Genomic DNA, 12,728 nt, shown 5'->3' with positions numbered 1-12,728 from the left:
CCCACTGCTTCCTTCGCGGGTCGTTTCCCTTTAATATAGCGAAAGAACGGCTTGAACTTTTTCACCTCCTTGGCTATTTTTTTCTCGTAGTCTCTTTTGGCCCCTTGTACCGCCTTATGGCACCTGCGTTAATGTTGTTTGTGCTTATTCCAGTTTTCGTCCGTTTTTGATCTTTTCCATTCCTTAAATGAGATTTTTTTTGTCTACGATCATTTCCTTAACCTGTACAGTGAGCCACACCGGTTCTTTATTCTTTTTCCTCTTTGATCCCTTGATGATACGCGGTATATAAAGATTTTGCGCCTCGGTGACCGTATCCTTAAAAAAGAGACCAAGCTTGCTCTAGCGCCTTTACAGTGTTTATCCTCTTTTTATTCTTCTTCCCAACCATGTGTCTCATCACTTCGTAATTCCCTTTTCGGAAGTTTAGCGCCGTGGCCATCGTTCTGGACCGATGGTTTGTCCCTGTTTCCAGGTTGAAGTGGATCATATTGTGATTGCTGTTTCCCAGCGTCCCTTTTACTTCTACATCCTGTGCCAGTCCTTGCAGCCCATTTAGAATTAAGTCCAGAATTGCATTTCCTCTCATGTTTTCCTTGACAAGTTGTTCCAGGAAGCAATCGCCTACAGTTTCCAGGAACTTGGTCTCTCTGGCACAGCTGGAGGTGCCGAGGTTCCATTCTATCCCCGGATAGTTGAAGTCACCTGTGATAACTGCGTTGCCTCCCTTGCAGTTGCGTTTAATCTCATCCGTCATTTCTCCATCAATTTCTTTGGACTGCCGTGGGGGTCGGTAGTTTATGCCTATCCTCGTTTCCGGTCCTTTTGTTCCTGGAATTATGACCTATACTCTAACTTATCCGTCTGTTGTGGCATGTTCTCTCCTGTAGATTCAATTCCCTCTTTGATGTATATGGCAATGCCTCCTCCTTTTTGTGTCAGTCTGTCTCTGCGATATAGTTTGTATCCCGGTAGCATCATGTCCCAGACATTTTCATCAGTCCACCATGTTTCCGTGATGCCAATGATGTCAACGTTATCCTTTTGTGCCTCAGCTTCTAATTCACCCATCTTATTTCTAAGGCTCCTTGCATTCGTGTACATTCACTTGAGTTTGCAGTCTGTTCCCTTCTTGCGTGTCCTTCCATCTTGTGTCCCTTTCTTACATAGCAAGAATTGTATTCCTGGAGCAATTTCTGAATGGGTTGCCCAACTCTTGCAACAATGGTACGGCGGCACCCTGGGCTAACCTCTGAAGGAGCTGTTGAAGCAACAGAAGCCTTCTATGAGGCACAAGCTCAGACAGAACCCAATAATAGATGTAAAGGCACAAAGAGTCCTGGAGAACCTTGAGAAAAGGCAGGACCTGGGAAGATAAAAGACCTGAACAAGCCTTTTAGCCCGGGGTCTCCAAATAGAGGTACCGAGCAAGGAAGATCTTCCTCATCCAGGGTACAACCTGACGGGTCATTGGGGGGCTAGAAACATCACCCAAACCCTCCACTTTGTTTTGCATGCTGAACCTGAGGTCACGTGGCAAAAGATTGTCCAGGGGTAAAGGAAGAGGCTATGGAGGTGAATATACCAACTTCTCATTCTTGTCATATTCTCATTCTTGTCATTCTTGTCATATTTCCCACCCAAATATAGAAACCGCTTGATAGAAGTGGCATTAAATGGGAATCTTTACCCCGCGCTGGTGGACTCTGGCAGTGCCAAGACACTTGTTCACAGAGAAACCCTGGACCGATCCCAAATAAACTATGACTAACCCACATCATGCGTGCATGGGGAATACAGACAGTATCCTATGGCCCAAGTCATCCTCAAGATTCTGATTGGGGAGGCTTAGCTGGAAGCAACAGTTTTGCCACAAGCTGCCTTACTCCAGTTGTTGTGTCCAGGACTTTCCAAAGCTCGAAGCTATCTGGACTGGGGAACGATCGAATAGGAACCTGGACTAGTTTCAAAGATTATAATGACATTTTACTATCACAGGAAGGTGAGTGTGTGGCTGCTTGATTTTCCACATAAAGAATTCTTTAAGATTATCAATTGTTATGTCTGCTGATTTGAACAAATATGTTTAGTAAAATTTGTTAATAAGAATAAGTTACAACTATCTCTCTGCCGGCTGTTGACGAGCACACAGTTGAGCAGGAACGTGCCCCATTATGTCAGACAAATAAGTTTATTCAGACTAAGGCCGGCACCATCTTTGCTGCTGTGAGCGAATGAGAGATTTGCCGAATGTGAGTTCATGAAGTGTTAGAGAATGGTCTTTACTGGTTGTTCTTCAAAATGGCTAATACTAATGTTGTTTTTCCTATGCTTTTCTTGAGGAAAGAGGTCCTGTGCCCTGACGCAGCTGTAATAGCGAAACACCAGAGCTCTCGTTGGCACGAAAAGATTGGACAGAGACAGCACAACTGAATACATTTAAACAGTAAGTCCCGACACAGATAAGTTTTTGAGCATTTGCAAAAGCGATTTGTTTGCGTATTGGAACAGCTATTATGAATGTTTTGGATGGCATGTAAAAAAAAAGTGCATAATTGAAATTAAATCATAACCAGTTTGGTCGCGGAAGGAGGTTTTTGAGCCATTGAGGTTGCTACCCTTTCCAGTATGTCTGCTTAAAAACAACACATGCAGCATACGGGGTTCTGAGGCTCTTTTCCTCCTTGAATTAAAAAAAATTATTCATGAGTTTGAAACAAGTCAATGGTAAAGAAGATTCACTACATTTCTTAATTAGTGATAAGTTTAAGGCATTGAAGAGAGGTATTGCAGGAGAATATTAGTTCTCTCTTTTTTCCTATATATTTTTGGAAGAACCTACAGCTTACCTAGGGACCCCGGAAGTCGCAGGATTAAAGACATGCCTGCAGTGAACAGGAGATTGCCCAACTGCATGGCACCCCCCAAGCTTTAGCTCATCTGGAATCTTCCAATGTAGCCCTGCAGGAGAGCTCAGGAAGAAAGTGGCAAAGGAACTTAACCAGATACTGATAGATAGGACCCTGAAGCCATCGGCACAATGTGCGGCAGCGGCAAAGAAAGCAAACAGAATGTTAGGCATGATAAAGAAAGGAATCATGAGTAGATTGAAGAAAGTCATAATGCCGCTTTATAGAGCAATGGTCAGACCACACATGGAATACTGTGTCCAACATTGGTCTCCCAACCTAAAGAAGGATATAAAACTGCTGGAGAGGGTGCAGAGACGAGCAACGAAGCTAATAAGAGGTATGGAGAACTTGGAATATGAGGAACGACTCAAGAAACTGAGACTGTTCTCCCTTGAGAAGAGGAGGCTGCGAGGGGACATGATCGAAGACGTTCAAAATACTGAAAGGCATTGATAAAATAGAGCAGAAAAATAAATTATTTACATTGTCCAACGTGACACGGACAAGAGGGGGACAAGTCCAGGACAAATGTCAGGAAGTTCTGCTTCACGCAGCGAGTGGTAGACGCCTGGAATGCTCTCCCAAAGGAGGTTATTAAGGAATTCACTGTGCTAGGATTCAAAGGCAAATTAGATGCACATCTCCTTACGAGAGGCATAGAGGGATATGGGCGACTAAAACTACATCAGGTGTATACCTGACTGGGCCTCCGCGTGTGCGGATCGCCGGACTCGATGGACCATGGGTCTGATCAGGAGATGGCAGTTCTTATGTTACAGAGGGGCACTGAGAGATGGCTTTGCAGGTGAACCTCTGGTCACAAGAGTAGTGTGAGTGATTCAAATTGATGGAAGAAAAGATGGAGAAAAAGATGATGGTCATGGAGCAAGAACTGGTGCAACAGCGAAGAATGGTCCAGGCATCAACAAACCGAGTGGGCATGACAGTTCAACCCCAGCGAAAGGCCATGAGGGCCAATGGATGTCTACTGGACTGCCTGTCGCTGAGACAGGATCTTGGACAGCTTGGGACCAGCGGAATGACTGGGCCCAATGGTTCCTCTGGTTACTTTGCCCTGTTGTTGAGCGAGTGCAGCAGGTGGTGCCAAGTTGTTGGGTGGGTGCAGCAGGTGGTGGTCTATGAATGATGACATGGTGTTGGTCCTCGGTAGTCTAAAGGAATTCCTGGGAGGGAGGGGATCTGGGGTGCTGATAAAGATTAATTCCCTCATCCCTTTAGGTGGAAGCCCCTTGGTAATGCAAGCACTCACCCTATTAGGGATGAGCTGAGGGGGAGACAATTAATGTGACAAATTAAGGGGTTTCCATCACCACCAGACAGAAGGGAGTGCTAACTAGAGAGGGGTGAACTACAGGTCCCAGAATACCCTGCACTTTAGAGCTCACTGCTAAGTCAGAGGGGCATGACTCAGGCAGGGAGGAGTACTTTTGCCTCAGACCAGAATCAGTCAGGAGGTTCCTGAGAGAAAAAGGAACTCCTGGGTTCCCTAGAGCCTTGGGAATCAAAAGGGTACCTATGAGTGAAGCAGCTTGGCTGAGGTAAGCCAACATCTTTTGTAATTTTGTGTGAGGCAAATGTAATGAAAAGAAAGATTTTTGTTCATGTAAAACTGTCTCCTGAATATATTTATATCTACTAACCTCTCCTGGAAGTCTGGGCCAGCCTGCCACAGCAGGCAGCTTGTTACAGGAAAGGAAAGATGATTTGATATACTGCTTTTCTGTGGTTACAATCAAAGTGGTTTACCTATTATATGCAGCTACTTATTTTGTACCTGGCGCAATGGAGGGTAAGTGACTTGCCAGAGTCACAAGAAACTGCAGTGGGAATTGAACTCAGTTCCCCAGGGTCTCAGGCCACTTCACTAACCATTAGGCTGCTCTTTCAGCATTTAAAGTTATATTCAGATATTCAAGCTCCATCCAATATCCAGGTATAGTGCTGACTGGTACTACTGTCAGTATAATGGCAATATTAAGTGCCATACCTGGATAGTTGAAACCTATATATATTACTACTAATCATTACTATAGCACTATTAGACATTCACAGCGCTGTACATCAAAACATAGAAGAGACAGTCCCTGCTCAAAAGAGCTTACAATCTAGTCAAGATAGACAACTGGATAAGAAGGTGCATACATAACATAACATAACATTGTGCTGATTAACCGCATAGCCATAAGTTCAATGCGGTGTACAAAAGATTATTAACAATAAACATAATCTGGAAGATAGAATAGATTAATTAGCCAAATACTTAGAAAAGAGATGTCTTTAGCTGTATTCTAAAATGTTAATAAGAATGAACTGTAAGCAACAATAATTGAAATTCTTTACCGTGAGAAGCTGCCTGAAACGCTAAAGTGTGATTAAGAAATTTCTTACTTTTGCAACCCTGTACAGAAGGAAAATTAAACAAAGCATGGGTTTTTCTACTGTGTTTATATGAGGTTATAGAAAATCTGTACATCAATACATAGTGCTCAGGTGGGGGAAATACAGAGGGAATGATAAGACAGATATTGGTGCTTATAACATCATAAATCTGAACTCTTATTATCAGAGAGATTAGGGATTGTTGCACACAACCGTTCTACATGGTCACTACTTTAAAAATGCATAATTTCAGTGTATACGTATACTATAGTATTTAACTTACAATGATATTTTTGAGCCTGTGACTTTCTAATAATTATTCTTTGGCTCTTATGCTAATTGTTGTAATGATGAAAATTCAATAAAATATCCTGGAAAAAAAATAGATACTTAAATTGGAAATCAGACATCCAGGTCAGGTCTGTTTATAACTTTATATGGAACCTGTTCTAAAATATGTAGATAATGAAATGGACATCTGTGGTCAGCAATGTGCAGTAGGAAAATCCATTTTGGAAAAAAACCTGTCCAAAATATGGATGGCCTAAAAGCAGGCACATAGATGTCCCTTTTCACAGAACATGAACTTTTACACTGTGAAACAGCAATGGTGTCTTTCATAATGGCACATGTTGCCGCCTGACCATGCCATCAGGAGTAGTTGAATACCCTCCCAATGCTCCCCCCAAGTTCCAATCCCCTTCTACCCCCACACCATTGAATCCTGATCCCCTACATGAAATCCAAGTTCAGACAAAAGAAGCATTAACCTCACCTACCCTTCCTGGAGCATAGACTGCTGATAACAGTGGTCCCCCTCCACAGCAGCCTCGGACACCACCAAAAAGCACAGTTACTTACCGTAACAGGTGTTATCCAGGGACAGCAGGCAGATATTCTTGACTGATGGGTGACGGCACCGACGGAGCCCCGGTACGGACAATTTTAGAGTGATTGCACTCTAAGAACTTAGAAAGTTCTAGTTAGGCCGCACCGCGCAAGTGCCTTCCCGCCCGACGAAGGCGCGCGGTCCCCAGTTAGGATAAACCAGCTAAGAAGCCAACCCGGGGAGGTGGGAGGAACGCAAGAATATCTGCCTGCTGTCCCTGGATAACACCTGTTACGGTAAGTAACTGTGCTTTATCCCAGGACAAGCAGGCAGCATATTCTTGACTGATGGGTGACCTCCAAGCTAACAAAAAGAGGGATGGAGGGAAGGTTGGCCATTAGGAAAATAAATTTTGTAAAACAGATTGGCCGAAGTGTCCATCCCGTCTGGAAAATGCATCCAGACAATAATGAGATGTAAAAGTATGAACTGAGGACCAAGTAGCAGCCTTGCAGATTTCCTCAATGGAAGTGGAACGGAGGAAAGCTACAGACGCTGCCATAGCTCTAACTTTGTGGCCCGTGACAGAACCCTCCAGTGTCAGGCCCGACTGAGCATAACAGAATGAATTGGATAGAGTGCGTTTAGAGACAGGATGACCCAACTTGTTAGGATCAAAGGACAAAAAAAGTTGAGGAGATGATCTATGAGGTTTAGTGCGTTCAAGATAGTAAGCCAAAGCACGTTTACAGTCCAAGGTATGCAAAGCCTGTTCACCTGGATGAGAATGAGGCTTTGGAAAAAAGACAGGTAGGACAATGGACTGATTAAGATGAAAGTCAGACACAACCTTGGGGAGAAATTTTGGATGTGTACGGAGGACCACCTTATCATGGTGAAAAACAGTGAAAGGTGGATCAGCCACTAGTGCATGCAGCTCACTGACCCTCCTGGCAGAAGTGAGAGCTATAAGGAAGACCACTTTCCAAGTGAGAAATTTGAAATGCACTGTGGCCAAAGGTTCAAAAGGAGGCTTCATTAAAGCAGAGAGAACCACATTGAGATCCCAGACCACAGGAGGGGGCTTGAGAGGTGGTTTCAAATTGAAAAGGCCCCTCATGAACCGAGAAACCAAAGGATGAGCCGAGAGGGGTTTTCCATGAATAGGCTCATGAAAGGCAGCTCTGGCACTAAGATGAACTCTGATAGAAGTATATTTGAGACCAGAGTCAGATAAGGAAAGAAGATAGTCCAACACCAGTCCCACTGCTAGAGACATGGGATTATGGTGATGTAAGAGGCACCAGGAAGAAAACCGAGACCACTTCTGCTGATAACACTGAAGCGTGGCCGGTTTCCTGGAAGCATCAATGATAGAACGGACAGGCTGAGAAAGGAGTGAGTGAGCCGAAGTCAGCCCGAGAGATACCAAGCTGTCAGGTGCAGAGACTGTAAGTTGGGATGCAGTAGGGTCTGCTGATGCTGAGTAAGCAGAGAAGGAAACAGTGGAAGAAGTATGGGTTCCCTGGAACTGAGTTGAAGTAGAAGGGAGAACCAATGTTGCCTGGGCCACCGTGGAGCGATGAGAATCATGGTGGCTTGTTCCCTCCTGAGCTTGAACAAAGTCCGCAGCATGAGCGGTAGAGGAGGAAATGCATATAGGAAGAGATTGGTCCAATCCAGGAGAAATGCATCGGGTGCCAGACGGTGAGGAGAGTAGAATCTGGAGCAAAACAGGGGCAGCTGATGATTGTGAGGAGCTGCAAAAAGGTCCACCTGAGGAGTGCCCCATTGAGCGAAAATGGACTGGAGAGTCAAGGGGTCGAGAGTCCATTCGTGAGGTTGGAGAATTCTGCTGAGATTGTCTGCTAAGGAATTCTGCTCCCCTTGAATGTAGACAGCCTTCAGGAATAAATGATGAGCTGTCGCCCAAGACCAAATCCGTTGGGCTTCCTGACACAACAGGCGAGAGCCTGTCCCTCCCTGTTTGTTGATGTAGTACATTGCAACTTGATTGTCTGTGCAAATGAGAAGTACTTGAGGAGAGAGAAGATGTTGAAAGGCCTTGAGGGCATAAAACATCGCTTGGAGTTCCAGGAAATTGATGTGGTGTTTCTTTTCCTGGGTAATCCAAAACCCCTGAGTTTGGAATTTGTTCAGATGAGCTCCCCAAGCATAGGGGGATGCGTCTGTGGTGATCACAAAGTGATGAGGAGGTAGATGGAACAGTAGACCTCTGGATAGATTTGAAGATGTCAACCACCAAAGAAGCGACTGTCGAAGAGACGAGGTCACAGATATGTGTTGTGAACAAGGATCTGTCGCTTGTGACCACTGAGTCGCTAGGGTCCATTGAGGAGTACGCAGGTGGAGACGTGCGAAGGGTGTGACATGTACTGTGGAGGCCATGTGCCCCAAGAGCACCATCATGTGATTTGCAGAGATGGTAGTCTGTTGAAACACTGCTGACAGAGATGAAGGATGGTTTGAAGGCGGTTTGATGGAAGAAACGCCCTCATCAGAACAGTGTCCAGAATGGATCCAATGAATTGAAGTCGCTGAGTCGGAATGAGGTGCGACTTGGGTAGATTGATTTCGAACCCCAACAGTCGAAGGAAGTGAATGGTCTGATTGGTGGCAAGCAGAACCGCCTGAGGTGAATGAGCCTTGATCAGCCAGTCATCCAGATAAGGGAAGACTTGAAAGTTGTGAGAGCGGAGATAGGCCGCTACCACAATCAGACATTTGGTGAACACCCTGGGAGAGGAGGCCAGACCGAAGGGTAACACCTTGTACTGATAATGATGTTGGTTGATGAAAAAGTGTAGATATTGCCTGGACGTCAGATGGATAGGAATGTGTGTGTAAGCCTCTTTGAGATCGAGGGAGCATAGCCAGTCGCCCTGAGAGAGAAGAGGGTAGAGGGTGGCAAGAGAGAGCATTTTGAACTTCTCCTTGACCAAACATCTGTTGAGATCTCTGAGATCTAAGATAGGTCTGAGGTCTCCGGTCTTTTTGGGAACTAGAAAGTACCGGGAGTAAAATCCCTGGCCTTGCTGATCTTGAGGAACTTCTTCGATGGCATTGAGAAGAAGGAGGGAGTGAACCTCTTGAGCGAGAAGGAGGGACTGAGACTTGTTGGAAGCAGACTCTTTTGGCAGGCCTAACGGCGGAGGAGTCTGAAAATTGAGGGAGTAGCCGTGGGCTATGATCGAGAGCACCCACTGGTCGGTGGTGATTACTTCCCATCGAGAGTGAAAAATACGTAGTCGACCTCCTATGGGCTGTGGAAGAGGACATGAGGGAGGAAGACTGGCAATGCCCTGGAGAAGGGAGTCAAAAGGGATGAGTCGGCTTAGTTTGAGGGACAGGCTTTATGGTAGGCAGCTGTTGCTGACGAGCCTGTTGATGCTGTTGGCGTTGCCTCCGAGGTTGAGGAGGATGAGGCTGAACCGGCCAAGCAGAAAACCGCCTCTAATACGATGGCTGCTGTCTAAATGGACGAGGAGGAGGAGGCTTCTTCTTATTTTTCAATAAGGTATCCCACCTCGTCTCATGGGCAGAAAGCTTTTGAGTGGTGGTATCCATGGATTTTCCAAACAGCTCATTCCCAAGGCAGGGAGCATTGGCAAGGCGGTCCTGGTGGTTCACATCCAGGTCTGAGACTCGAAGCCATGCCAATCGTCTCATCGATACAGACATAGCAGTGGCTCGGGATATCAGTTCAAAAGTATCATAGATGGAATGGACCATAAACTTCCTGAGTTGCAAGAGACTGGAAATGCATTGTTGAAATGCAGGAAGCTTGCGGTCAGGAATATACTTTTGAAAAGTGGCCACCTGTTGGATCAGATGTTTCAGGTAAAAGGAGAAGTGAAACGCATAGTTACCTGAACGGTTGGCCAACATCGCATTTTGGTAAAGTCGTTTACCAAATTAATCCATGGCCTTGCCCTCTCTGCCAGGAGGGATAGAGGCATACACACTAGAGCCTGTATATTTTTTGAGGGTTGACTCCACCAGCAGAGATTCATGGGGAAGCTGATGTTTGTCAAACCCTGGAATAGGAATCACTTTATAAAGCGATTCCAGTTTCCTAGGGGCTCCTGGAATGGTTAGAGGAGTTTCTAAATTTTTGTAAAAAGTTTCCCTCAAGATGTCATGGAGGGGTAACTTCAAAAATTCTTTAGGAGGTTGGTCAAAATCCAAAGCATCGAGAAATGCCTTGGATTTTTTAGAGTCAGATTCTAGGGGGATTGAAAGGGTGTCTGACATCTCCTTAAGAAACTTGGTGAAAGATGAGTGCTCTGGCTTACTAGCAGGATCCTGCACCGATGGATCATCCTCATCCGATGAATAATCTTCCTCGGTACCGAGGGGATCGTCAGAATCATCCCACAAATCAGGATCCCGTACCGATGGAAGACGGCCCTGAGAAAGGGGAGTAGAGGATTCGGTATGCTTGGTTTTGCGTACCGATTTTCCTGAACGCATCGATACCGTACCCGGTGACTGTACAGCGGTACGGGTGTCGGAGAACGGTACCGGATCAGAAGCCGAGTAAGCAGTACGCCGAAGAGACTTCGGCTCTGCCGACAGAACAGGCATAGATACGGAAGAGGCAGATTTTTGCGGTGCCGATAACGTCGATGCCGATAAAATAGGCTGGTCGACAATCGGCACCGAAGGCTCAGTAGGTACCGACACTGGAAGGTTCGGAGTCAGCAGAGCCGGGAGCAAGTGTTGCAATTGCTCCTTAAGCTGGACCTGTAGGATGGATGCAATACGCTCATCCAGAGACGGTCCCGATGGCACTGGTACCACTTTTTTCTTGCTCGGTACCTGCAGTGCAGCTCGACGCTCAGGCGAAGTCGATGCCGATGAAGAGGCAGTGACTTCAATGGGAGCGGAGCGCTTGCGGGGCCGGCGCGCAGTCTGCAGGACTTGGCTCACTGCATGTTCGACTGGCGGGCCGAGAACAGTAGGGGATGGCTTCTTAGCCGGCTTACCTAGACTTGGAGGAAGTTGCAGGAGTCGATGCCGGTGGAACTTCCATAGCGGTACCGAAGAGAATCCGCTGCTGTATTTGGCGATTTTTCAGAGTTCTCTTTTGAAGAGAACTACAGCGGGTGCACGTTTCTGCCCTATGGTCCGGACCCAGATACTGAAGGCACCATTTGTGTGGGTCGGATAAAGATATAGGGCGCGCACACCGCTGACACTTTTTAAAACCCGGTGAAGGGGGCATGAAGGGAAAAACGGCCATAGCAAAATCGAAGCCCAAGGCTTCGATGGTGCCAACAGGCCCCGCTGGGGCCGACCGAAAAAAGTCGGAAAAAAAAAAAATGGACTTTTTTTTTTTACACAAACGAAAGAAAACAAGAAAGAGAGCAATTCTTGAAGAAAAAATAACGCGCGAGCGGGAAGGCGAGTATTAAGGAAAAAAATTTCCAACAGCCGTTGGAAACACGCGTCTTCTTAGCTCCGCGGAAACTAAGAAACTGGGGACCGCGCGCCTTCGTCGGGCGGGAAGGCACTCGCGCACGCGCGGTGCGGCCTAACTACAACTTTCTAAGTTTTTAGAGTGCAATCACTCTAAAATTGTCCATACCGGGGCTTCGTCGGTGCGTCACCTATCAGTCAAGAATATGCTGCCTGCTTGTCCTGGGATAATCAAATATACCACTTTTGCCTTCTAGTACATGTTGTCTTTGATCCTGATACTATCCAAGGCAGCAGCTGTGGCCACTGTCATCAGTGATTTACATCTCAGGAAGGTCCTGAGTGGGGGCTGGAGGTGGTTGAGAGTAAGGCTTGGGGTTACTATATCTCTTTTGTCTGAAGTGGGATTCTGTAAAGGGGATCGAGATTCTATGGGGAGGGGTGTTGAAAGCGGGATCAGAATTCAGAGGGACAGAAGGGGGGTTGGAATAAGTGGGGGTGGGGGCAGGACAGGGATCAGAACTGTTGGTGGGAGTCAATTATAGGTGTACAATTCTGGAGACCACACCTCAAAAAAAATATAAACAGGATGTAGTCAGTCCAGAGGTTAACTACTACAATGGGCAGTGGTCATCATAGAGTGTATGGGGACAGTACCACTTAAAATGGATAGCACTGCTGAAAATCCTTATGAAGTTAAATGGATAAGATACCTGTTTAACTTTATGTGGTCCTCCCAATTAGTTGTGGAGGCTCAAATATCTCAGGAAATTACATACAGTCTTATGAGTCTGAAATGCATTCTGAAAACATGTTCTTTGTAGGTTTAAAATGATTTTTACACATGTGCTCATACACTGATTACAGGGAAACTAGACTATTGTAATTTGTTTTATCATGGACTCTGTTGTTAAACTTGGGTAACTGTAACTCATGTAAAATAGAGCTGAAGGTTGGTTGAAAGGAAGAGTGGAGACCATGTAATGGTGATCTTGCATTCCCCACACTCCTGAAAGAGCAGTGGATCCAGTTTAAAAATGTACTGTTGGCCATTGTAGGGAAATAAAAGAACCTTTAAAATATGAGCAGTTAATATGAAGAATTTTACTCAAAGTAGTTTATGTGAAATTTCTTTGTCCCTCGCC

The 12,728-nt window shown here is 45.7% G+C and overlaps 1 protein-coding gene and 1 long non-coding RNA gene across 3 annotated transcripts in view; one reads left to right on the top strand and one right to left on the bottom strand.

Annotated features, from left to right (window-relative positions):
* LOC117361014 (inactive serine/threonine-protein kinase TEX14-like) overlaps positions 1-12,728 on the bottom strand; it is a 222,892-nt gene that overhangs the window by 27,553 nt on the left and 182,611 nt on the right. The window lies entirely within an intron of this gene.
* The window catches only part of LOC117361016, a 171,511-nt gene that overhangs the window by 16,739 nt on the left and 142,044 nt on the right, over positions 1-12,728 (top strand). The window contains exon 2 of the long non-coding RNA XR_004539574.1: positions 2,348-2,446. This is a non-coding gene — a long non-coding RNA (uncharacterized LOC117361016). The remainder of the gene's footprint in view (positions 1-2,347; positions 2,447-12,728) is intronic.

Source organism: Geotrypetes seraphini, chromosome 5 (assembly GCF_902459505.1).
Source record: "Geotrypetes seraphini chromosome 5, aGeoSer1.1, whole genome shotgun sequence".
NCBI classification, from domain to species: Eukaryota; Metazoa; Chordata; class Amphibia; order Gymnophiona; family Dermophiidae; genus Geotrypetes; species Geotrypetes seraphini.
The sequence above is the reverse complement of the archived record's forward strand: the minus strand, read 5'-3'. Positions and strand labels throughout refer to the sequence as shown.